At 38.8% G+C, this 27,810-nt stretch overlaps 1 non-coding gene across 1 annotated transcript; it reads left to right on the forward strand.

The window, feature by feature from the left end:
* The first annotated feature begins 6,816 nt into the window (after positions 1 to 6,816).
* On the forward strand, positions 6,817 to 6,923 carry LOC120068654 (small nucleolar RNA R71). The gene has a single exon (XR_005479290.1). It is a non-coding gene; the product is annotated as a small nucleolar RNA R71 (small nucleolar RNA).
* Positions 6,924 to 27,810: the final 20,887 nt, after the last annotated feature.

Raw genomic sequence — 27,810 nt, forward strand, 5'->3', positions numbered from 1 at the left:
TAAAAAAAATAGAAATTTGATCAAAACTTTATTTACAATAAAAACATTAAAATATTTTTTCTAAGAATTTGATTTTGTACCTTCAGAATCTCAAATTTCCGAATATTTGAGTTCTATTATGGAAAAAAAAAAACCCCTTTTTTTATGCAAGAACAATGTGCTTATTAAGTAAAAAAAAAAAAATGCATGAACAATTATCAATGAAATTATTCGTGTAAGGTTTCGGCAAAAATTTGTTTTATTCAGTTAACTTGTGTTGATGTTGATGTTGATTTGATGCGGATGCGGATGTGGTTCGGTCTCTGAATGTCCACGTTTGATTTGAGGAAGTGGGGCGCGTGGATATTCTTGAGTCAAAGTGTGATCAGCTTCAGAAGTTAGGGAATTTCTGACCTTAAGAGAACTTCCCTATTTATAGAGTTATCAGATGAGGTTTATGAGCTTAAGCTTGGTTTGTCCATGGACCTAGCCCTTGGCCTCAATTAATTGGATGTGGGTTTAATTTGGCACTTGGGTCAAATTAAGCATATTGTTAGGTCTAATTTGAATTTAGTCCAAACCTTAATACTTAATTGGACAAGAATAATTAATTTGATCCAACGGTCAAGATATCATTATGAGGGGTCAGTTTATATTTCAATTTTAATTTAGTTTATATTTCAATTTTAATTTGGGACACATGTCAACTTTTGATTAATCTCAAATTCAATTATTTATAATTGGCCATTAATTTGAGAAATGATGTGGCAATTTGTGACTTCTGCAAAATTTCTCATTTAACAAATATCCTTATGGAGATTTATGCACATATATGGCTGGGTGAATCTCGAAAAAAAAATGTTGAAATCAAAATACAAGTTTTTACACTCTTTTTGATGTGTTAGTCAAACCATGAATTTTGTATATAAGTTACTTGATTTGAATTTGAAATAAAATTTTGGATATGTCCAAATTTTAATTGTCACATAAATTTGAGATTTTATCCTCAATTTAATTTTACTTGAGGATTAAAACTGATGTGATTTGATTTTTTGATAACATTTGGAATATGACCAAATTTTAATTTGTGATGAATTTGAGGTAAAATTTGGAATATGCCCAACTTTGAATTGGCACATAACTTTGAGATTTTATCCTCAATTTAATTTGAATTTTGATTAAATTTTAGAATATGGCCAGATTTTTATTTCAATGAATTTGAGGTTGTATCCGCAATTTAAGTTGGCATGAGGGTAAAACCTAAATTTAAATAACGTGGATTAGAGATAAAATTTGAGATATATTCTAGATTTAAATTTTATGTAAATGAATTTTGATATCTCGATTTAAAGAAACAATCTTAAATTCAAATTTAAAACATAGGATATTTTTATTCATATTTAATCAAGATCTTCCAAAGAAATAGGATTTGAATAGAAAATCTAAATTGGATTCATATTTTATGTAAATGAATTTTGATATCTCGATTTTCATATTCTAATCCAATATATATTCATCTATTTATTTATAATATTTTAGGAGTTTCAGAAATTTTATTTTTCTAATTTTCATATCAATGTTTTTATATTTCAAGACATTTTTTTTTTTTTAGTATTTAAGACTTTTTTACTTTTAAGATCATAAGTGTTATAATATTTAAGTTGAAGGGTTAGACTTGTAATATTTAAATTTTAATTTGTAGAAATTATGAGATTAAATATTTAAATTATATCTTTGCACATAAAAAATTATTGTTTTTATTATGAAAGTTCATAGTGTTTTTTATAAAAAAAAAAATGTTTCAGAAATGATCCATTTAATATATAAAATTTTACAAAGGTTGAGAATAAAATCAAAATTTTTAAAAACGAATAGATTGAAAAAGAAAAAAATGAGGGTTTCTTCCTCTAGGGAACCCAATCCCCACAAATTCTCCACGGGGAATCTCTGCCCCGATCCCCATAGGGAATTTCGTGAGGATAGGAAATGAAAGGCTTCCCCATCCCCACCCAACCTTGTGGACATCTCTAGTTATGATCTCAGGATTCCATTAGCTTCTATCTTAGTACGTAACTTGAGGATTCTGTCAGATTTTTGCTTGAGTCCTTGACTTGAGTGTTCCGTTTGTTTCAAGCTTAGTGCTCTACTGACTTTGATCTCAACGTTCGTTGGCTTCGTCTTAGTGCGCGACTTGAAAATTCCATGGGATTTGGCTTAAGTCCTTGACTTGAGCATTCCACTAGTTTCAAACTCAGTGCTCTACCAACTATGATCTCAATGTTCCATTGGCTTTTTAGTGCACGACCTAAGGATTCTTTCGAATTTTCAACTTGACTATTGATGCTTGTATTTATGAAGTGGAAATATGGATGATATGCATTGATGGAATTGCGTTGTGCACTCAAGTTTTTCCAGCGGAATCCAAGTGTAAATTCCTCTGAGTTTCCTAGTAAGTCTAGGGTCGAACACAAGGACTTTTGAAAATAGATTGCGTTAGTGATTTTTATGAAGACTTTGTGGTAATAGGTTAAATAAATAAAGTGTTGGGTTGTTGTTTGCGTTGATGAGAAATAAATAACAAATGCGGCGGAGTTTGAAAAGAGTTGGTAAATGGGAGATGCGAAGAATATGCGGTGAACGGGTTGAGAAGGGTTTCGACTAACACTCCCTAGAATTCGTTCATGCTATGCGATCATGCAACATGTATACAACAGTAAACCACCTCTCGGTGCGAATACCACGGCTTCTAAGGCTAGAACACATGCGATATATGCGACAAGTCTACAGGGTCTACACATAATCCTTTATTTCTATTTATGCGATGACGACATGGCATCCACACAAATATGCGACCACATAATATCATTCCCATCTCTAAGATGCATGCGATGCAGGTTGACAAACAGAGCTTATCTCTAAGTCCCTATCTCTTGTTTATGCAGTTCTAATCTTGCTCTCTCGAGTCCAGATTCTAACCTAACTCCCTCGAGACATTAGGTTCTTTTTCTAGACCCTCTCTTGAGTAACTCCAAAGGGTATTTTGCACAACATAAATTAAGACAATTGCAAGCGAAGAACATCCTAGGTCATATTAGCTTAGTTCTTCTCAACCCATTCGACTAGTTTAGCTACTCATGCATATTAAGAGAGTGAATAGATGTAGAAATAGAACTTCCATTGTATAAGTATGAAGATGAAGTACAGAATAACAATGCAAGTATAGAATAAAGAGCATGGTAGTAATCTCTTGCTGCCAGGCATTTACACTGTTTCTACTCATGCTCAAAATATAATCTCACTCTCGCGAGAGTCGGCCCGCTCTCTGCTCTTATGCCCCAAGGTTCTTTCTCGAGTTGCCCTGAGCGATCTCCGGCGCCACCACTCTTTTCTTGCTTCACCTTAAAATGGAAAGGAAACTATGAACAGAAGCGTGAACTAAACAGTGAACTAATCAACTGGTTTTTAACCATTCTCTGAAGAATGCCCTTGGTATTTATAGAGCATCCATGGTGAAAGTTGGCTTCTCACTCCTGGTTGTACAGATGGGACAACTTTAATTCCTAACTGATGCGCCGAATAATTATCAGTGATAAAGCTTAATGTACTTTGTGACCGTTATCGGCTGTCAACTTAATTTGGATTTGACTGTCATCAGCTTTCTGTCCCATCACTCTTAATTGGCCTTTCACCCAGATGCGCCCACTATGTTGCCCTGACCAAGTTGCGGCGATCCTTCTTGTGCGAATGTTTGTGAGCACGATCAACACAAAGTCTTGAGGTGAAGTTGCGCTCGACCAATGAATTCCTATGATCGCAATCTTTGCATTACATTAATGCATATTCTGCACCAAAAATCAATTGTTCTAATGTGTTGAACGCATGCGATCACAATATCATGAAAACGATGCTTAATGGACGCAAGTTAACATATTTCATCAACGCAATCTAACATTGTTTAAGAACTTAGCATTATGATAACGTGCATTTCTACCCATTATCATACCCCCAAATTTAAATAATGCTTGTCCTCAAGAATAAGCTAAAGATTCCTTTAGTAAGTCAACCACAAAATTCTCTTCCTAGACTTCTCAAGGATACTTCATTCAAATCCTATATACCTGAATTTCCTTAAGTCTTATTCAAGTCTCTTCTTAAAATATTTCTAAGACCTAGGAACTGCAAGCTTAACTTTCAAAAGGAATTTACTAAATTCTAGAACATCGCATGATTTATTTTAAAAAGAAAATTTTCTACCAGGGTGTTAAATGATTTTATCCTTGCATAAAAATTTTCTTCATTGCTATTTTTTTTTGACCTTATGCTGATCCGAGTACCTTGCCTTCATTTTGGCTTGCCTCCACGGGTGTCATATGGACATCCAACTACGAGCAATGCACTCTTTCTCAGACTAAACTCATACCAATTTGGCAGTGGAGTTGCGGTCATTTGTTTATGCGTTGATCCTAGTGACTTAATTTCGTTTTGGCTTGCTCCCACGTGTGTCATGTGGACATCCAACTATGGGTAAGTGCCTTCACAACTTAACTCTTATCAACATGGGTTTTCCATTGCGTTGATAGTGAAGTTGTTATTCTCAATATTTTTTTTTTTGAAAATAGCAAGGTCAAAAATAAATACCTCACCCCCAAATTTAAAATGTGGCAATGTCCTCATTGCCAAAAGATTAAAATAAGTCATGCGATGTTCTAGAATGCGTTGTAAAGAGAGTTTGAATGAAAGCTAGCGAACCCCTAACTTCTAGAAATATTTTATGAGGTGACTATATTAAGACTAAGTTGATTCTAGTATATACGAAGGAAATAGAAGCATATTTGTCATCATTGAAATCATACTTGGCAAAGAACAGAATGCGGAATACTACTAAATTTATCTATGTCAACTGATTGCGGTGACCAAAGAGGATGCAGTGATAAAACTTCGAAAATTAAAATGCAATGTGATAGTGCAAAATTTGAAATAAGAATAAGGAAGAATACACCCCCAAATTTTTGCGCTGTCGCCCGCATTGTATTGAAGCATCCATCTTTGCGGCGATCTCTCTTCTTTGGGTTGCAGTGATAGAGTAGGATAAGTACTTTGTCGCGTAACATCCCCCCAATTCGGTGCCTCGGTTGTTGTAAGAAAAAAAAAGAGAGGGTCAAATTATTTTAAACAAAATAAAACTCGTTATCACATTTTTTTAGAAATAGTAAAATAAGGATAAGTAAAGATTGAAAGGATAAAGTGAAAATTTCGAATAGTGGAAAAGAGTTGAAGAATTGATGATTCCCAAAACTTGTGTCCCTGATAGATTGCGATCATATAATACTCAGGGACCACTTATTTTCGACTGGTTTGTTCATGTCCATGGTGACTTTTCTTTCTTTTCTTTGTCCTTTGGAATCTTTACTCCCTTAATCCGGAGTTTTTCCCCATAAATGCTCATTACAATTTTCCCCTTGCGTACATCAATTGAGCACGACCGGTTGAAAGGAATGGTCATCCCAATATTATGGGTGCATTTTCGTCTACTTTATAATCCAAAATGAGGAAGTCTACTAGCAGGATGAATTTATCGATTGAAATTGCGGAATTTTCAACTCCCCTTCAGGTTGTATTCGAGATCGTTCGTGAGCAGGAGAGTTTCCTTTGTGGGCGTAAGTGTGCCGGCATTCAATGAAGATTGATAGCAGCATTATGTTTATACTTGCCCCAAGATCGCATAGTGCTTGGCCACCGAAGGTCCCTCCGATAGAGCTTTGGATCGTGAAGATTCCTAGGTTGCCCATTTTGGGTGGGATCATAGCATTTTGCGCTACAGCCACTATTACGATATTTTCTTTCTCATTTTGTTCCTCTTTCAATCTTTGCAGAGTCACTGGTGGTTGAACTTTTTCTGTCTCAAGATCTAGAGGCTTAAGGGTGGACATAACTTCAGGGTCTATTTTCCTGGGCTTATCCAAACTATAGGTCAACGGGCCTTCGGTTATCATCGCATTCAAGTTGGTCACAATGCACTTCTCCCCTACTTCCAGAGTCATGTTGTCACTTAGCAAGGAGACTGCTAAGCATTGTTCCTTCCCGTTACCCCCAGCATTACGAGGGAGCTCAGTTGAGCTCGACAACACTTCTTGTGGTCTATTTTTCAGCTTGCCCGCAATTTGTCCCATTTGAATTTCGAAATTTCTAATGGATGTGGCTTAATTCTGAAGGACAGATTCGTTTTTCTCAATATATTTCTTCAGCAAGCTCTCTAAGGACGAAGATTGCGGTGGTTGTGAACTACTAGCTTGGCTTTGCGCTGGACCGTTGTTTTGTGGGAAAACTCCGGGTGGCCCTTCTTTTTGTGCCACAGGTTGAAAACTTTGCTGTTGATTTTTCCACGCAGAATTTGGGTGGTTTCGCCACCCAGGATTATATGTATTGGAATAGGGATTATCTCTCATGAAACATACCGACTGCAGGCTTGTTGGGCATTCCTCCATTGGGTGAGCATCACCGCAAATGACACAACTTGCGGTCATTTGAATGATTGAGCTGACCTGCCCTTTCTTTGCTCCCTTATTATTAATTGCGATGCCTTGTATCAGACTCATTATTGCAGTCATTTGATTTTGCAGGGATGTGATGACCCCATTGTTTGCATCATTTTCTTTGATTCTTAATCTCTGATCGCTTTCCTTATAATCCTCGTGATTTTTGGAAATGTGATCAAGTATACTCTTTGCCTCCTCATATGTTTTGTCGAGAAGACTACTAGCGGCTATCGCATTGGCAGCGGTCTACGAAGAGGGGTTCAATCCTTGGTAAAAAATCTCCATTTGCAGGCAATCTGGTAAGCCATTGTGTGGACAGTCTCTTACCAACCGCTTAAACCTCGCCCAAGCATCGCTGAGCGATTCGTCATCTTCTTGTTCAAAATTTGTTATTAATTTCCTTCTTCTAGCGTTCTCAGTTGGTGGGAAATACTTCTTCATAAATTTTTCCACCACATGTTCCCACGAAGTTATCTCTCCCGGTTCGAAAGAATATGCCCATTTCCTCACTTGATCACAGAAAGAAAAGGGAAACAGAGTTAGTCAAACTTTCTCGGTTGAGATATTTGGGAACACAAAAGTGTTGTAGATTTCTATGAAGCTCCGGAGGTGGGCGTGTGGGTCTTCACCAGGCCTTCCTCCAAATTGCCCAGTAGCCTGGATCATCTGCAACATTACCGGCTTCATTCCAAACCTCGATCCATATAACGTCGACCTCATGATTCTTGGAGAGAAATCGTAGAGGTTTGGTGATGCATTGTCCCGAATGGGTCTATTGCGGTCATCGCCAGAAGGATAGGGTTGGCCATTATATTATTCGTGTTAGCGGCCTTTGCGTCCGGTTGCTATGCCATTCTTGGTGTTCTTTCTTGTTACTATTGGTGGTCTCTTAATCTTCTTTTAAATGTCCTTTCAATCTCCGGGTCATAATTCGCCAGAGAATGAGAGTCTGCAAAGAAATAAAAAAATTATCGTTAGCATTCTATTTTGCTGAAGTCCCCGGCAACGGCACCAAAAACTTGATGCTTTTATTTATGAAGTGGAAATATGGATGATATGCATTGATGGAATTGCATTGTGCACTCAAGTTTTCCTAGTGGAATCCAAGTGTAAATTCCTCTGAGTTTCCTGGTAAGTCCAGGGTCAAACATAGGGACTTATGAAAATAGATTGCGTTGGTTATTTTTATGAAGACTTTGCAGTAGCCGATTAAATAAATAAAGTGTTAGGTTGTTGTTTGCATTGATGAGAAATAAATAACAAATGTGGCAGAGTTTGAAAAGAGTTGGAAAACGAGAGATGTGATGAATATGCGGTGAATGGGTTGTGAAGGGTTTCAGCTAATACTCCCTAGAATGCGTTCATGCTATGCGATCATGCAATATGCATACAATAGTAAACCACCTCTCGGTGCAAATACCACGGCTTCTAAGGCTAGAACGCATGCGATATATGCGACAAGTCTACAGGGTCTACACATAAACCTCTATTTCTATTTATGCGATGACAACCTGACATCCACACAAATATGTCACCACATAATATCATTCCCATCTCTAGGATGCATGCAATGCAGGTTGACAAAACAGAGCTTATCTCTAAGTCCCTATCTCTTATTTATGCAGTTTTAATCTTGCTCTTTTGAGTCCAGATTCTAACCTAGCTCTCTCGAGACATTAGGTTCTTTCTTTAGACTATCTCTCGAGTAACTCTAAAGGGTATTTTGCACAACATAAAACAAGAAAATTGCAAGCATAGAACTTCCTAGTTCATGTTAGCTTAGTTCTTCTCAACCCATTCGACTAGTTTAGCTACTCATGCATATTAAGAGAGTGAACAGATGTAGAAATAGAACTTCCATTGTATAAGTATGAAGATGAAGTACAGAATAACAATGCAAGTATAGAATAAAGAGCCTGGTAGCAATCTCTTGCTGCCAGGTGTTTACACTGTTTCTACTCGTGCTCAAACTATAATCTCGCTCCCGCGAAAGTCAGCCCGCTTTCTACTCTTATGCCCTAAGGTTCTCTCTCGAGTTGCCCTGAGCGATCTTTGGCACCACCACTATTCTCTTGCTCTGCCTTAAAATGGAAAGGAAACTATGAACAGAAGCGTGAACTAAACGGTGAACTAATCAAGTGGTTTTTAACCCTTCTCTTAAGAATGCCCTTGGTATTTATAGAGCATCCATGGTGAAAGACGGCTTCTCTCTCCTGGTTGTATAGATGGGACAACTTTAATTCCTGACTGATGCACCGAATAATTATCACAGATAAAGCTTAATGTATTTTATGACCGTTATCGGTTGTCAACTTAATTTGGATTGACTGTCATCAACTTTCTGTCCCATCGCTCTTAATTGTCCTTTCACCCAGATGCGCCCACCATGTTGCACTGACCAAGTTGTGGCGATCCTTCTTGGGGGAATGTTTACGAGCATGATAAACGCAAAGCCTTGCGGTGAAGTTGCGCTCAACCAATGAATTACTATGATCGCAATGTTTGCATTGCTTTAATGCATATTCTGCACAAAAATACAAAAATCAATTGTTCTAATGCACTGAACACATGCATCTGTAATATCATGAAAACGATGCTTAATGGATGCAAGTTAACATATTTCATCAACGCAATCCAACATTGTTTAAGAACTTAGCACTATGATAATGTGTATTTCTGCCCGTTATCAACTGTGCAGATGAATTGAAGCAAGTTAGACAAAACTTTATTGTATAGTTGAGGCAGAGTCAGGCAGAAAAGTCTTGATCTCATGGATGTGACACCATCTTGCAGATTGCACTTAACCTCACATATGAGGCGGAGCCAGACATACCAAACTCGATCTCGTAGATGATCCAAAGCCAAAAAAAACAAAACTTGATCTCAAAAATGAGGTGGAGCTAGGAGGATCGGACTTGATCTCACATATAAGGCGAAGCCAGGAGCACCAAAATTGACCTTGCATATGAAGCGAAGCTAGAAAGCCCGAACTTGATCTCTCATATGAAGTGGAGCCATGAGAATCAGACTTGCTTTCGCATATGAGGTGGAGTCAAGAAGATCAGACTTGATCTCAGATATAAGGTGGAGCCAGGAAGATCAGACATAATCTGGCATATAAGATAGAGCCAGGAGGACCGTACTTGATCTTTCACCCTCCACATCAGACTTGACTTTTCGTCTTCTGCATTAAGCTTGACTTTGCGACTTAAGCATGAAGATGGCAATGCAAAGCCTCTAAACATTGATGAATCCTCCAAACTTAAGCTTGAAGAAGCATCAGCGAATCTTCCACACTAGAATTTGAATAAGTATCGGCAAACCTTTCACACTTGATTTTGAAGATGCATTTCTGAGGCCTCCAATTTTGAGTAAGTGAAGTCAAATGAGCCACTGTTAGGTCTTTAAAAGACGTATATTTTCTATGTTAATTCCCCAAAAATCGTGTTGATTATTTGTTTTTAATGGTAATTTTGTAGATAAAACGATCCCGAGGGTGATTAGGAGTCATTATGAGAAAATTGGGCCAAAAGGATAAAAAATGACCAAGAAAGTCAACAAAGATGAAGAGAATAAGATAATTTACCAAAATTCCATCGAGCTCCAACATCACGACCGTAAGAGAAGTGTTGAGTAATGCTTGAAGACAGAAGGCTCACTTTTGCTGCAAAATAGGCTAGCGTTGCAACCCTTTGGATTTTGACGCGATTCTTCCTGTGCGCCTACCTCGCGCAACGTTGCGTTAAGGCCAGCATCACGTCTCAAGTGCAACGCTTCTTGGCTTTCTTACAATTTAGCATTACAACACTAGCCTTAGCGTCGCGATGCTACCTTGGTAGTATATATAGTTTTTCTTTCATTTTTGCAAGGAGGAATCACGATTTCAATGGAGGGTGAAATTTCTCTACATATCAATGAAGGAGTATATCAACATGCAGCAAAAGCAATAAGGATCAATAAATATTCTAATCATTAATTTTAGTTGTAAATAAAACATGATCATACAATAATAAGAGGGTTTCAAGTAATACCTGAAGGAAATCAGACACGAGGATTTCTATGAGCAGTGGAAGGATCTTTCCAAATTTCAATCGTATATGAACATTAGAAAACAATCGCAAACGGAAACAAATGGTTATGCATAAAATAGAAATTACAACATGCTTTACTACATGATCAAGGGAAGGAATTAACAAAACTTTGAAGACTCATCTTCAAGTTCCTTGATCACGAATGCTCGATCACAGCAATACAGCGACACACGAACATTCGTCCAACACGATTGGTACATTGCACGATCAAAGTGAACACGAACAAAGTGATCGCCAAGGTCACGAACACCCCGAACAACGCAAACAGCCTCCACAGAACCTCGACTATGTCGAGTTGAGTATGACACCACCAAGAAGGATACCTTGATATTCTGGATGTGAGACTTCAAAGGGTGGGCTCTGTGTGGACTTGGTTAGAGGCAGAAAACCGAAGGAAGAACAATCGTGTAAATGATTGAGCAAGTGGGAGATGAAACAACCTATCGTATAGGTTGATGCCCATCCGTTTAGTAAAAGCTATGCGATCATTTAACTCATCGTCTAGCTGAGTGTCTATTGTGTAATAACATTCCACGATCGTTTAGCTAACTCCAAGCTAACATCTAGTAAATCTGATTTACTTGACAACTATATAGTGAGTAATTTCCGAGATTGGAAATCTCAAATCAACAACTTAGCAAATCTTACTAAAATTAAGAAAACATTTTTCCTTTTAGCTCATGGTTACCATGATACCATCAATAACCTCCCACTCAATTGGTTATTAGAGAAAAAGAGATTATTATCCAATAATTAATATATTATAAATATAAATGATAATTAATTTACCATAATATATTTATAACCTATAGTTTTAATATTTCATCTCATGAAACATATAAACCATTGCTCTTTTTCTATTCCATGGCACTTAATGTAAATCTCATTTACATTAACCCTCCACTAGATGTATCTCATACATCATACCGATCATATCATATATAATTGAAATACCTCTTGCTAATTTGAACAATTCAAACCAACATGAAGAACTGATCCTCAGCTTGAATCCATTGAGCTACCAAGGGGGCCTTATGGACTTATAGCACGAAGCTCCAACGGTACGTGAATAACTAACTAAACTCTTTAGTCATGGGATCCACCATCCGTTAACTACCAGCACTCCACTAAAGACCGCAGTTGAACTCTTCTTACTACAAATATATTATGTGTTCATCTTAGCCAGTCAACAGTGCGACAACCCTTCACAGATCGCTCGTAGGTACAGCTCAGCCAATAACTGTTATGCCCTTGTAGTTACATCTAACTTTTTAAGTACATAAGTCATAGTCCTACTATGACCGAGTCCTCTCTTCCAAAGAGAAGTTGTGGCCACTATGTTCAAGCCCTAGAATCAGGCTTTAAGGGAGCAATCTATCTACTTATTCCTGCTTCAAGGAAGAAGTGAATTTCATCTTGTGTAATTGAGTTCCCAGCTCCTAAATTAGACAAGTCCCCAAAAAGGTAGGCATGTTAAGTTGGGAATCTTGCCACTTTCACCCATGCCAATCAAAGAACCGCCCTTAAAGGCAGAAGTTCCCAAAACACTCAGGTTTGAGGTCGTGTCACCTATGGTCGTTTAGTTGAGATGTAAGTCTCCAATATCAACGACGTTATATATAGAGTCTAGTCATCTTGTGGTTGGGTTTTATACAAGATTTTTATATAGGATACCCTCGCTTGCATGTCTCCACATGAATAGTCGGGATCTACCATCTGTAGTAGTTTACAACACTTGCAAACCTCTACAAAATGGATCATATCCGTAGTGTCACCAGGATCAGGTACCACCTTATGCCTTATACTACAGACCTATTTAAGTTATCACTTAATGCATGATCCACTTGTATATCTCATATACATGCTTAAGTTTACATAAGATAACCATAAAGCTTTGTTTATTAGATATGAGTAAACACCATAATGAAATAATAATTATTTTATTCATAAACAATGTGTATAATTACAAACAACGAGACTCTGGGAGAATTAGGACACCAATCCCAACAATCTCCCACTTTTCCTAATGCCTTAGGAGACTAATGTACAATACAAGAAAAAACATGTACAATATACAATAAACTAGGCCATACCCTAGTATCATCTCCCACTTGCCCTAGACAAGATGTCGCATGTCTCGCAGGCCCAGACTCTCCAGGTGACCCTCGAACACTTTAGTCGTGAGAGCTTTTGTAAAGGGATCAACAACGTTGTGCTACGACGCGATATTCGTGACTATCACATCACCGTGATGCACAATCTCCCTAATCAAGTGGTATTTCTACTCTATATGCTTGCCCCGAGGATGACTTCGAGGCTCCTTCGAATTTTCCATAGCCCCGCTGTTATCATAATATAGAGTGATAGGCAAATCCATATTTGGAATAACTTCTAAATCTGAAAGAAATTTCCTCAGCCAAACAGCATCTTTAGCTGCTTCACAAGCTGCTACTTATTTAGATTACATAGTGGAGTCTGCAATGCATCCTTGCTTGATGCTTCATCACACTTTAACCCCTTCATTCAGAGTGAACACTGACCATGATGTCAATTTGTGAGAATCTCTATCAGTCTGAAATTTAGAGTCTGTGTATTCTGTAAGAATCAGATCCTTATCACCATACATGAGCATGTAGTCCCTCGTTCTCCGAAGATACTTAAGGATCGTCTTGACTATCGTCCAGTGATCAAATCCTAGATTGGACTGATACCGACTGACAATCTCAACTGCATAGTAAATGTCGGGTCTGGTACACAACATAGCATACATTAAGCTTCCTACAGCCAAAGCATAGGGAATCCGTCTCATCTCCTCAACTTCTTGAGTTGTCTTAGGACATTGATCTTTAGACAAAACAATTCCATGCCTGAAGGGTAACAAACCCCTCTTGGAATCCTGCATCCTGCACCTGATAAACATTTGATCGATGTACGATGCCTGAGATAAGGCTAACCTTTTGTTCTTATGATCCTGAATGATCTGGATCCTTAGAACGTATTGTGCCTCACCCAAATCTTTCATTTGGAATTGGGTAGCTAGCCATTTCTTAATGTCAGTTAGATACCCTACATCATTCCCAATGAGTAGGATATCATCCACATACAGTACCAGGAAAGCTATTGAGTTGTTGATGATCTTCTTGTAGACACAAGGCTCATCAACGGTTTGATCAAAGCCAAATGACTTGACCACAATTTCAAATCTAATGTCCCATGATCTAGATGCTTGTTTCAGCCCATAAATGGACCTATTAAGCTTGCATACTTTTTGCTCTTGATATGAAACGAAGAACCCCTCTGGTTGAGTCACATAGATGGTCTCCTCAAGATTACGATGAAGAAATCATAAAATGTGGCTATGGATGGGAGTATCCCGATAGACTTGAGCATGACAACAGGTGAGAAAGTTTCCTCATAGTCAACTCCTTCGACCTGGGTATAACCCTTCGTCATGAGTCGAGCCTTAAAGGTTTTCACCATTCCATCTACACCTCTCTTTTGCTTATAGAGCCACTTACATCCAATAGGTCTTACCTCATTAGGCGGATCAACAAGCTCCTAGACGTTATTGAAGTATATAGACTCCATTTCCTGGTTCATGACCTTAACCCATTCATCCTTGTCAACATCCTCCATTGCTTTCTTAAAAGACAACGGATCCTCGACCCCATCATCAGAAATGATGTTTTGGGCTTTAGTTAAACCCATGTAGCGATCTAGTGGGTTCATAACCCTTCTACTACGTTGAAGCAGTCTTAATTCTTGAGTTGGTTGATTAGATGTACTGACCTCAACAACACTTGTTGATCTATCAGTCTATTCAACAACTCTTGTTGAACCCTCAGTAGTCTCAGTCTCACTAGAAATCTCATACAAAACGAGCTTACTTCAGGGCTTATGATCCCTCATGTGGTCTTCTTTCAAGAAGATAGCATTTTTAGAAGCAAACACTTTGTTCTCACTCAGATCATAGAAGTATCCACCTTTCATTTCCTTGGGGAAGCCTACAAAGAGGCAAACATTCGTACGCGGTTCCAACTTCTTTGGGTTAGTCACAAGCACATGTGTCGGACAGCCCCAAATCCTGAAATGGCATAAACTACCTTTACGGCCTCTCCATACCTCAAAAGGTGTTTAAGAAACACTTTTTGAGGGAACGTTAATCAGGATATAACATGCAGTCTCCACTGTAAAACCCCAAAACGAGTCTAGAAGATGAGCATAACTCATCATAGACCGAACCATGTCCAACAAGGTTGTGTTTCTCCTTTCTGATACACCATTCTACTGAGGTGTACTTGGCGCCGAGAGTTGGGACATAATCCCATGTTCTATCATATAGTTTTGGAATTGGAGGTTCATATACTCTCCACCATGATCAAATTGTAGTGTTTTAACCTTTTTACCTAACAAGTTTTTAACTTCAGCCTTATACTCCTTGAACTTGTCAAGGACTTCAAACTTACGTTGCATTAGGTAGAGACACCCATACCTTGAATTATCATCTATGAAAGAGATGAAATATTCATATCCACCTCGAGCTCTAATATTCATCGGACTATAGAGGTCAGAATGTACAAGCTCCAAGGCTTCCTTGGCTTTGTAACATTTTCCAGTAAAAGGTCGTTTGGTCATCTTGCCTTTGAGGTATGATTCACATATCGGCAAGGAGTTTTGTTCTAAACTCTTTAGAAGTCTACTTTTCACCAACTACTCAATCCTATTGAAGTTGATGTGACTAGTGACGGGAAATAAGAAGTCAAATTATTCAACAACTAAAATCCCTTAGACGTGGTATGCGATGCATGTTCTTAAGATCTGCATTGATAGACATGCATCGATGGTCATGCGTTGGAATGATAGCGTGTTAACAAATGTATGCGATGACCATACGTCTTGTCACAAGTTTTCTTGCACTCACGCCAAGTATAACACGAACGCAAGTTTCTCGGGTAATCCAAGGTCGAACAAAGGGACTTGTAGATATATGTATGCGGTAATGTGTATGCGGCAGTTAAATAAAAGAATGTTGGAGGGGTTACTAAGTTAATCCTACTCCTACTCCTATCTAACAGACAACGGAATGAGAATATGCATGAGAGGTAGAAATACGACAATACTTAACATGAAATAAATGTATGGGAAAATAGATAAAATGCGGAGATGTTTCCATTGCAATACTTAAGAATGACCTCAAGGGCAACCTTAGTCAATGCAAGCCATGTGATCATGAACCACACATACAATAGTAAACCACCTCTCGGTGCGAATGCTACGGCTTCTAATGCTAGAATGCATGCGATATATGAAATAAGTCTATAGGACCTACACATAAGCCTCTATTCTTATTTATGCGATGACAAAGTGACACACACAAAAATAAGGTGACCACATAATATCATACCTATTCCTAGGGTGCATGCGATGTAGATTAACAAACGGAGCTTATCCTTAAGTTCCCCGTTCTTGCCTATGTGTTCCAATCCGCTCTCTCGAGCCTTAGATTTGGGTTCTAGACTACACTCTCAAGTATGCCTAAATGATGAATAATGCGCTCATAGGACAAGGTAACCGCATGAACTTGGCCGACCTAAGATCATTCCTATCTCTAGTGAACAATGCATACATTGCTTAATGCGACCAACCACTTACCCTCCCAGACAGTTGATTATTGCTGACTTTACTCATAGACAAGCAATGCATTAGCCTATAGATAGGCATTGCAGTAGCGTCACACTCAGCAAACAAGATTACTCACACGCTCGTGCAATGCACACCTCTCGGTGGGTTGCTACATGCTTCATATCCCTAATCTATATGACTAAGTATGTGATACCCAAGCAATCCCACTAAGTGTTGCAATGAAATAAAAGATGCTAAGCAAAGAAGATGGAGATGGAGTCGAAGGAACAAAGAAATGCATTGAAAACAAATTGTATTAATTCCTTAATCACAAAATGTCATATAATACAATATAAGAAAAGAAAGGGAAATGGAATGACCAGCTGGAAGCAAGGACTTGATTCCAGCAGATATGTGTCAAGGCTACCAGTGGTGCCATGGATGGGCGGAGGAGCTGACTCTCTCGAGATCTAGCTTCGATCGAAGACTTCGGTCGTCACTCGAAATGGATGAAGGAGGTGAAGAACTCTCAGTGTCTTCTCACGCATTTTTTCTGGATCGTAGGGAAAATCCCCGGATCACAAGGATAATCCCCAGATAACTTGAATTTCTGCTCACCGGCTTCTATTTATAGATCTTGGGTCGCTGACAACATTAATTGGACTACTCTGAGTCTGACATTCAGCGCGTTAGTCCATTCTGAACCTCTGCCACTAATGGCGGGGTAGGTGAAATTTCAACATCATCTTTTGGTTTTTCTCGAGGCAGATGCGTTGATGCACTCATTCCACCAACCTTGCGTTGATCCCATTAGTATGCGTTGTCACGTAGCTGCAATCATTCAATGACAACATTTGCTTAATATTGTAACTCTACACGATGACCACAATCGCTAAGTGAGCGCAACTCCCATGCGATGGACACATATGGCTGATTACCGCAACATCCATGCGTTGATCGACGCGTTCGACCTTGCAATGGAGTGTTCTCCGCATGCGGTCGTCTATGTAGTGGTCTGGTTTTCGTGTTTGCGTCCATTTCCTGTTTCAGCTACAAAAATAGAACATTGAACACATAATAACGCAAAATAATGGGTTAGCTGAGATTTAACATGCTGATCGGTGGAAGCTCATTTTCTCGTGAATTCCTATCATGATTGACACATATTCTGGTTAACAACCTTCATAATTCTAAGTAAAAGGCCTAAGATGAAATGTATTTATGCATGTCATCACACCTCCAAACTTAAAATCATGCTTGTCCTCAAGCATGCGTTATACTTAAGAAATTCTAACTCACCTTCATGCTTTCGTTTGTGATGACCAGCTTCTCAGAATATAATTTGCACACACCTTTGACCATCACCGTAATGCTCTCTTCCACTTACGCTGCTTCTCCAAAAAGATCTTTTCTAAGTTTAGATTCGGCAAGCCTTTTCTCAAAAACCTTTTCTTCATTCACTGCAACTTTATGTTTAGCTTTTGAGAATGCGTTCATTCAAAATGCTTCAAAAAAAAAAGTTGAGATGGCTTATTCAAATGCGGCGTTGAACCTGGTTACACCCTTCATCTTGGCTTACCCCCACGTGTGTCATGCGGGCATCCAACTTCGGTTGCATTCCATATTCAACTCAACTCTTGTCCCGTTTGATTTGACTTGCGCCGGACAGAGGAGTTGTGCTAATGCCTTGATCCTGGCAACTTGCCTTCGTTTTGGCTTGCCCCCACGTGTGTCATGCGGGCATCCAACTTCGAGCAAGTACCTTTCACAACTTAATGCTTATCAACAAGGGTTTCCCCATTGCGTTGACAGTGGAGTTATTATTCTTAAAAGCTCGCTTCACTTTTTTTTTTTTGTAATTTTTTTTCAAATGATCGCAATGCAATGAACGCAATTCTCTGAGACTGCTGCCACCACCAAACTTAGAGGTTGGCAGCGTTTTCACCGCAAAGCTAAAAACAAAATTATAGGAATGTGATAATAAATGTTTGAACAAAGGTTTGCACAAAATAAAACTAAAGACTTTCAAAATTTGAAAAAGCTAATAAAAGTAAAGAATGCCTTGCGTTGATTAGTTAGAAGATGTGGTGAACTATACTTACCATCATAGAAACATCGCAAAACAATGCAATCGGGAAAGAAAAAATTTCAAAAGGATAAGGCATACAAGATAACAGGAAAAGACCTTAGGCGGAACAACGCATGCGATCATGCGTTGGAATTCACGCGATTGAAGCCATGCGTTGAAGGGTGAAAGAAATTCTTCCGTTGAACTACGAACAAAGGAGATTTATTGTTGCACCTACAAGAGCAGCCATATATCCAAAATAACAAAGAAAATAACAATAATCTATACTAAGAAAGCAAAGTAAAGATAAAGTAGAAGATGTCCCTGGAAAAATTGGAATGTTGTCACCGCAAGGAGTCTCCCATGCAGGAGATGGTTCTCAACTGCTTGGGTCAAGTCGCCTTGACCATTGAAACTTTCGACAATTGTTGGGCGCATGTTGGCCACCATGAGCTTAGAACTGCCTTCAGCTCTTCCGACTGATTGCCCTTCTACCTTGGGGTCAATACCGGTTTTTGGCACATCGCCTACACTTCAATATTGTTTGCAACCTGGTCGCACAAGCTGCAACACTCCCAAAATAAAAATTTTGCTCGCAAAGACACAAAACTCAACAAACATTTAGCTACCAAGTCCCCGGCAACGGTGCCAAAAACTTGGTGACGGGAAATTAGAAGTCAAATTATTCAACAACTAAAATCCCTTGGACGCGATATGCAATGCATGTTCTTAAGATCTGCATTGATAGTCATGTGTCAATGGTCATGCGTTGGAATGATAATGTGTTAACGAATGTATGCGATGACCATGCGTCCTGTCACAAGTTTTCTTGTGCTCACGCCAAGTTTAACATGAACACAAGTTTCTCGATAATTCGAGGTTAAACACAGGGACTTGTAGCTGTATGTATGCAGTAATGTGCATGCGGCGGTTAAATAAAAGAATGTTGGAGGGGTTGCTAAGTTAATCCTACTCCTACTCCTATCTAACAGATAACGCAATGAGAATATGCATGAGAGGTAGAAATACGACAATACATAACATGAAATAAATGTATGGGAAAATAGATAAAATGCGGAGATGTTTTCATTGCAATACTTAAGAGTAACGGCAAGGGCAACCTTAGTCAATGCAAGCCATGCGATCATGTAACACACATACAATAGTAAACCACCTCTTGGTGTGAATGCTACGGCTTCTAATGCTGGAACGCATGCGATATATACGATAACTCTATAGGACCTACACATAAGCCTCTATTCTTATTTATGCGATGACAAAGTGACACACACACAAATAAGGCGACCACATAATATTATACCTATTCCTAAGGTGCATGCGATGTAGATTAACAAATGAAGCTTATCCTTAAGTTCCCCGTTCTTGCCTATGTGTACCAATCCGCTCTCTCGAGCCTTAGATTTGGGTTCTAGACTACTCTCTCAAGTATGCCTAAATGATGAATGATGCACTCATAGGACAAGGTACCTACATGAACTTGGCCGACCTAAGATCATTCCTATCTCTAGTGAACAATGCATACATTGCTTAATGCGACCAACCACTTACCCTCCTGAATAGTTGATTGTTGCTGACTTTACTCATAGACAAGTAATGTGTTTGCTTATAGATAGGCATTGAAGCAGCTTCACACTAAGCAAATAAGATTACTCACACACTCGCGCAACGCACACCTCTCGGTGGGTTGCTACATGTTTCATATCCCTAATCCACAAGACTAAGTATGCGATACCCAAGCAGTCCCACTAAGTTTTGCAATGAAAGTAAAGATGCTAAGCAAAGAAGATGGAGATGGAGTCGAAGGAATAGAGAAATGCATTGGAAACAAATTGTTTTAATTCCTTAATCACAAAATTTCATACAATACAATATAAGAAAAGAAAGGGAAATTGAATGACCGGCTGGAAGCGAAGACTTGCTTCCATCGAATGTGCGTCAAGGCTGCCGGTGATGCCATGGATGGGTGGAGGAGCTGAATCTCTCGAGATCTAGCTCCGGTCGAAGGCTCCGGTCATCACTCGGAATGGATGAAGGAGGTGAAGAACTCTCAGTAACTTCTCACGCATTTTATTTGGATCGCGAGGAAAATCCCCGGATCACAAGGATAATCCCCGGATAACTTAAATTTTGGCTCATCGGCTTCTATTTATAGAGCTTGGGTCACCGACAGCATTAATTGGACTACTCTGAGTCTAACATTCGGTGTGTTAGTCCTTTCTGAACCTTTGCCACTAATGGCATGGTAGGTGAAATGTCAGCATCATCTTTTGGTTTTTCTCGAGGTAGATGCGTTGATGCACTCATTCCACCAACCTTGTGTTGATCCCATTAATATGCGTTGTCGCGTAGCCGCAATCATTCAATGACTGCATTTGCTTAATACCGCAACTCTACACGATGACCACAATCGCTAGGTGAGCACAACTCCCATGCGATGGACGCATACAGCTGATTACCGCAACATCCATGCATTGATTGACGTGTTCGGCCTTGCGATGGAGTGTTTCTTCGCATGCGGTCTTCTATGCGATGGTCTGATTTCTGCGTTTGCGTCCATTTCCTATTTTAACTATAAAAATAGAACATGTAATGCATAATAACGCAAAATAACGGGTTAGTTGAGATTCAACATGCTGATCGGCGCAAGCTCATTTTCTCGTGAATTCCTATCATGATTGACGCATATTCTGCTTAACAACCTTCATAATTCTAAGTAAAAGGCCTAAGATGGCATGCATTTCTACATGTCATCAGTGACCTAACCTGAGATGCCAAATATGGACGTTTTCCTTTGAAGAAACCTTTGGTGTTTTAGCTGTTTGCCGTACTGAACATTTCAGTGTTAAACAAGTCTTTTTTGACTAATGGCCTTAGTACATATAAGTTACTTTCCATAAACCGTAACCAATCTCCATTCCATTCTTGAAAATAAACACTTTATTATCAGAAAAGGAGATGGTATATCTGTTGTTCAGTGAGACAAGAAACCGAGATTAAGTTTCGCTTAATATGAGGAACTATGAAAACATTATCTAGTAACAGATAACGTTTCTTGTCAACAACTAACTTCAGCCTTCCTAAAGCAACAGCCGAAACAACCTCACCAGTACCGACTCTAAGTGTCATCTCTCCCTGTGGCAATGTTTTCCAGGAACTAAATCCTTAATAAGAGGAATTGACATGATTGGTAGTACTCGAATCTAGAATCCAGGTAGAACCATCATTCTTTACCAAACATGTCTTCAAGACCAATAAATCAGATTTACTGTCTTTCCTCTTCTTTTGGAGAGTAGTGGGATCAGTGTCTGAACAACTGACACTATTGGTTTTTTCATCCATCCATTTGTGCTTGGCAAGTAAGAATCAATGTTCAAACAAATATTGCAACGAGTCCATGATCTCACGTGAAATGACCATGTTCTCAACCCTTTTGGCCAAAACATCAGGCATGTTAGCCAAAATTTGAAGTCGGGCCAATGAATTAGCCTTCATCCACACCTCATATGCATTACAAACACTTCGTGGTACATTAAGGGTTAGGACTTGAGGACATTTCTCAACCATGACAAATTCGAGGTCGTTTTCCACGAAATACGTTTTACACGATTCTTTCCACTGTATGTATTAGTTCATATTAAAGGCACTAAAAGGAAATACTAATGAGTTGCTGGAAAAAAAAACACATTGACCTACATTAGGTTTTAAGCAAATAACCATTGTAAAACAAACAACATCCAATGAGGTTTTAGCAAAACTAATATGAACCCCGTGTGACATCTAGTTTTGCAATGACACTTCAAAGGTTTAGGACAAAAGTCGCCGAAGGGAGGTCAATTATCCCTCCTCTGAATTGAGAAGTTCTTAACCAGTCATTAATACTAGAACAACTTTTGTTCCTATAATGACTAGCCATCATTGATTTGGTCAAGAGATCACTAACTTACTTAACAATCTTCTATAAGTGTAATGTTAGATCGAAAAGTAAAATTTTAATTGCGGCGGACAGAATGTAATGTGTAATGCAATGTAAATGTAATGCCACCGCAAAGATTGGGAAATGGAATGATGATGTGACGTGTGGATGATGTATTGAATCACGCTTATTGATAATAAATATGATACTACGTTTTAAAATAATGTATGCGATGCTGCTTAGATGCGCTCGTAGTATGCGTTCATGTAGTACGCGCGTGTCACAAGTTTTCTTGCACTGGAACCAAGTATAATTCTAACGCAAGTTTTTCAGAGTGATCTGAGGTCGAACATGGGGATTGCGATGATCAATGTGATACTAATGTGATATATGCGACCGAAAAAAATAATAATAATGAATTTTATTGGAAAATTAAAATGCGATGACAAAGTAAAATGCGATGATAAAAAAAATGCGATGGTAAAATAAAAGGCGATGACAAAATAAAATGCGATGAAAAATAAAATGCGGTGAAAAATAAATAAACAAACAAATAAACAAACAAATAAATGGGCTGTTTGTGAAGATGTGTAAGTATCTGATGGAATGCGATGGCAAGTCTTGTGAAATATGCCAGAAAGAGAATGGGTTGAGGGAAAGGACATCGCAAGTTCGTTCCTATTGAGGACGCAACTAAGGTTCCGCTTTCCCTTGGCTTACACCTCTCAGTGATCGGCTGCGTTCCCATATGTCTTCGTTGAATCAGGGATGAACGTTACGAACGCAAGGTTGTTTCCATCTCTAGAATAATTCTTGCTTTATTTAACGCATTCTTCCAACCTTCTTTCGAGAGGTGGATTAACATCTTCACTTCTACTTTCACAGGTAAAGGTGCCGTTGAGCATGCGTTAGCTAAACATAGCTGGTTTCTTCAATAAGGATTAACTTACTTGCTTAATCCTTCCCTCTTACCCTGAGGGATTAGTTACACATAGTGAAAGAAATGGACGATGGATGTATGGTGAAAAATAGAGAGATGACGATGAATATGATAATGATGTTAAAATATAATGATAAAGCGTTTATTACAGATGGATGAATGAAGGATTAGAAATGAACACAGTTGATGAATAGAAAGTGACAACAAATAAGGAAAGCGTGTCAATGTCTTGACATGGATCCCGATCGGAGACGATTTGCTTGCCGACGTGTAAGAGAAATGGGGTGGGGAACTTCCTTCTCAGGCTGGTTTCCCATGTAGAAATGATCTCTGCACATAGCTTCTCTTTGAGAATGTGAATGAATTTCTTGCTCTTGAGACTTTCCTTTCGGACTTCTCTCATATTTCTCCTGGATTTTCTTTAAATGTCTCTTTAGACCAGCCTTACTTTCTTTGGAATTGATATAGCTATTTATAGACCTTGGCACCTCCTTCGTCAGTGGTCCCACTCTGAAAAGCTTTTTTTTCTGCCATGGCTTGGTGGAAACGTCTGCTCTGCTCCACATTCAATTTGTCAAATCATACAATAGAAAAGCTATAAAATTTTAGAAATCCCCGTGAATGCATTGCTCTTTTCATCTACGATCGATCGCCGCTTGCGGTGCAAATGCGTTGCTTGTTTGCGTCCATGATTGACTGCCGCATTCGGTGCGAATGCATTGCTCTTTTGCGTCCACAATCGACCATCGCATTCGGTGCGAATGCGTTGCTTTTTTGCGTCCACGGTCGATTGTTGCATTCAGTGCGAATGCGTTGCTCTTTTCGCCCTCGAACGATCGTCGCATGCGGTGACCTGTTTCCTGCAAAAAAAAAACTTGAACATTCCATTTTGCCATGGCAATGGGGTTAACGGGCGTGTTTCTGACACTCTACGACTTTTGCATTTCTAAGCCAATTTCTATACATTCGACGCAACTTTTTCCTTCTTTTTGCTCCATATTCTAAATAAGATGGTATAAATAACTTGTATTTCTACAAGTTATCATGTAACTTGCCATTTTATGCCCTAGAGATCTGCCCCAAGCAGCCAATCCGAAGGGAAAAAATTCAATTGGGGCAAAACCTAAAGCGACCCTATTCATTTCTAGAGTTCACCTTGATCTTCACCAACTGCACAAAACCCATTCGAAGGGGGATGCTCTCAAGGCGCCACGAGGGAGTATAGAATGATCTCATAGTGTGAACCAATAACAGAGACCATAGGACGTGTTGACACACACCCTTCACCCACTTACTATAAACACTCTCTCTGTCCACCTTGATATCTACTCATGCAAACACCATCCGAAAGGGGATGCTCCTAAGGTACCACGAGGCCAAGCATAAATCTCACGGTGTGAACATACAAGGAGAAATGTGAGTGGAATCATAGACATATAAGATACATCTCTTCCTCCCACTGAGTATTTTATAACCTAGGGTTTAGTTTACTTAGAAAAAACATGACTAAAGATTTTAACTAAGTGACTTTATAGGTTTTTTCAAGAGTAACTTTTACCTTGGATAGTTAAACAACTTTTGATCATCATCCATTAAACTCTTTAACGGAGTCTTTGACCAATTGTCGCATGCTTGTGGAAAATCTATCTAATTCACCTTTCCAGGTAGGTTCCTAGGTAGGGGTGTTCCGTTTTCATTAAGTTAAAAACCCCAACCTAGATAGAACCCGCCTTAGACAAAAGGTCCCTTATTGATAGATTTAAAATAAATTTAATCTTTTATGCCAATCAATTTGATCCTATTAAACCGATTTTAAAAGATTAATATAGGTTGCTAATCTTATTAGAACCATTTGAACTTAGGTCTATCTCAATCCAATTTTAAAACCCTTTTAAAAAACTTGCGTTCACCCTAAGTCCGCATGCAACTCATTCTTATTGATTTTAGTTCTAATTTCCTTTATAACGCTTATAAATGGAAACAAATAAAACCACAATGTAAAGCTAACACATGTAAGGCATTCATAACGATTATAAACAACCTAAGTGTCATGTTCAATGCATTTATCATTCATTGCTACTTCTTTTATATAACGCTTATACAAAATAGCAATGAAACAAGCACAACATGCCTCCATTCACCCTTAGACTATAACACTTATAATAAAAGGATGATGCATGATAATGCTCGCTGCATGCAAAATATAACTCTTATATTTCATGATGTATGTGCATACTTTCAAGTAATTTCTTCATGCAATATTATAACATTTATAAGACATGATGTATGAATAAAAGCACAACCTCAGGTGGGTTTCAAACTATATGTCAAACATTTTTCCATATAAACACCATACATCACATGTATAATAAACAAAAGTTGATGATCAGGGTAATATTGCCTTAAATCCTCAAAAGTACAAGCTAACTTTTACAAAACCAAGGAGTCTTCAGTTCAAACAGACGAACCGGGTCTTGAATTGTCCGAACGAAGCAACACGTCTCCAACCGTCGTGCACCAAACACCCCGCGATCGTCGACACGAAAAAACAAACGCTTTGCTCTATCGTTTTCGAATGCTCCTAGAGCTAAACGATCGCATACCTTTTACTAAGAAATGAAGCACAAGGTACGCGATCGTCTAGCATGCTCCGCACAACGGCAGCCTTACACGATCGTCTAAACGACTATGATGCGGCAAAGCACCATCGTCTAAATAATCACTTAGCGAGCACCTTTGTATTGTATACCGCGTGATCGTGTAGATAGTAACTAAGCGATGAGGCATGCTAACTATATGATCATCTAGTGCGCGCCTTCTTCTAAAAGATGAGCATCAAACGCTCCCACTACAATCGTCTACCTCCAGCATCTACGTGATCAGGCAACCAACGCTACGCGATAGAGTAAATACTACACGATAGTATAGAAAAATCTACACGATCATTTATATCTCCCAATGATCGTTTACCTTAGGCTACACGATACGACCAACTCTTGGTCTTCTTCTTCGCTGAGAACCGCATCTCCATGCTTCGAAACATCATCACGAACGACTCGACTAACCCAAACTCTTTGAATTACAGAATCGATAATATGTTAATTACGCCGAAAAACACAGGGGCCCTTACAAATTAACACTTTGTAATTTAAAGAAAGCTTTAAACAAAGGCAATTAAATCTGTAAACATTCATCAACTCCATCCACAAAAGCATTTAGCAATTAAACACAAATGTTGAAAAACCACCAAGATTGTAAAAGAATTTCAAAACATAATAGAAATTTGGAATATCAGAACAACCTGGCTCTGATACCAATTGAAGGAAATCGGACACAACAATTTCCATGAGCAGCGGAAGGATCTTTCCAAATTTCAATTGTATATAAACATTACAATTAGAATCATAAACGGAAACGAACGGTTATGAATAAAACAAAAATTACAGTATGCTTTACTACATGATCAATTGAAGGAATTAACAAACCTTTAAAGATTCATCTTCAAGTTCCTTGATCATGAACGCTCGATCACAGCAACACAACAACACATGAACATTCGTCCAACACGATCGCTACACTAAACGATCACAGTGAACTCGAACAAAGCGATCGCCAAGGTCACGAACACCCCAAACACCGTGAATGTCCTCCACAGTTCCTCGACTATGTCGAGTTGAGTATGACACCACCAAGAAGGTTACCTTGGTATTCTCTATGTGAGAATCCAGAGGGTGGGCTCTGTTGGACTTGGTTTTAGACAGAAAATCGGAGGAATACAAGTGGATCATGCCTTAAGTGATAACCTAAATAGGTCTGTAGTATAAGGATTAAGGTGGAATACTAGAGACTTGCATCTCACCTAAACAACCATAGGTGACACGACCTCAATCCTGAGTGTTTTGGAAACTCCTACCTTTGAGGGCGGTCCTTTGATTACTATGGGTGAGAGTGGCCAGGCTGCCAACTCAACATGCCTACCTTTTTGGGGGCTTGTCTGATCTGGGAGTGGGAACTCAATCCACAAGATGGAATTCACTCCTTTCTCGAAGCAGGGATAAGTAGAGAGATTGCTCCCTTAAGGGCTGATTCCGGGACTTTAACATAGTGGCCACAGCTTCTCTTTGGAAGAGAAGACTCAGTCATAGTAGGACTATGACTTATGTTCATTAGAGGGATTAGTGGACTTAAGGAGACAGATGTACTTATAGGGGCATAACGGTTATTGGCCCAGCTGTACTTACGAGCGATCTGTGAAGGGTTGTAACACTGTTGATTGGTTAAGATGAACGCATAATATATCTGTAGTAAGGAGAGTTCAGCTATCAGTCTTTAGTGGAGTGTTTGGCAGTTAACGGATGGTGGATCCCGTGACTAAAGTGTTTAGTCAGTTATTCACGTACTGTTGGAGCTTTGAGCTACAGGTCCATAAGGTCCCCTTGGTAGCTCAATGGATTCAGTTGAGGATTAGTTCTTGGTGTTGGTTTGAAATGTTCAAATTGACAAGAGGTATTTTGATTATATATGATATAATTTGTATGATGTATGAGATACGTCTAGTGGAGGATTGATGTAAATGAGATTTACATTAAGTGCCATGAAATAGAAAAAGAATTATGGTTTATATGTTTCACGAGATGAAA

The sequence above is a fragment of the Benincasa hispida genome, chromosome 12 (genome assembly GCF_027475165.1).
Source record: "Benincasa hispida cultivar pf3 chromosome 12, pf3_genome.v1.1, whole genome shotgun sequence".
NCBI lineage: Eukaryota > Viridiplantae > Streptophyta > Magnoliopsida > Cucurbitales > Cucurbitaceae > Benincasa > Benincasa hispida.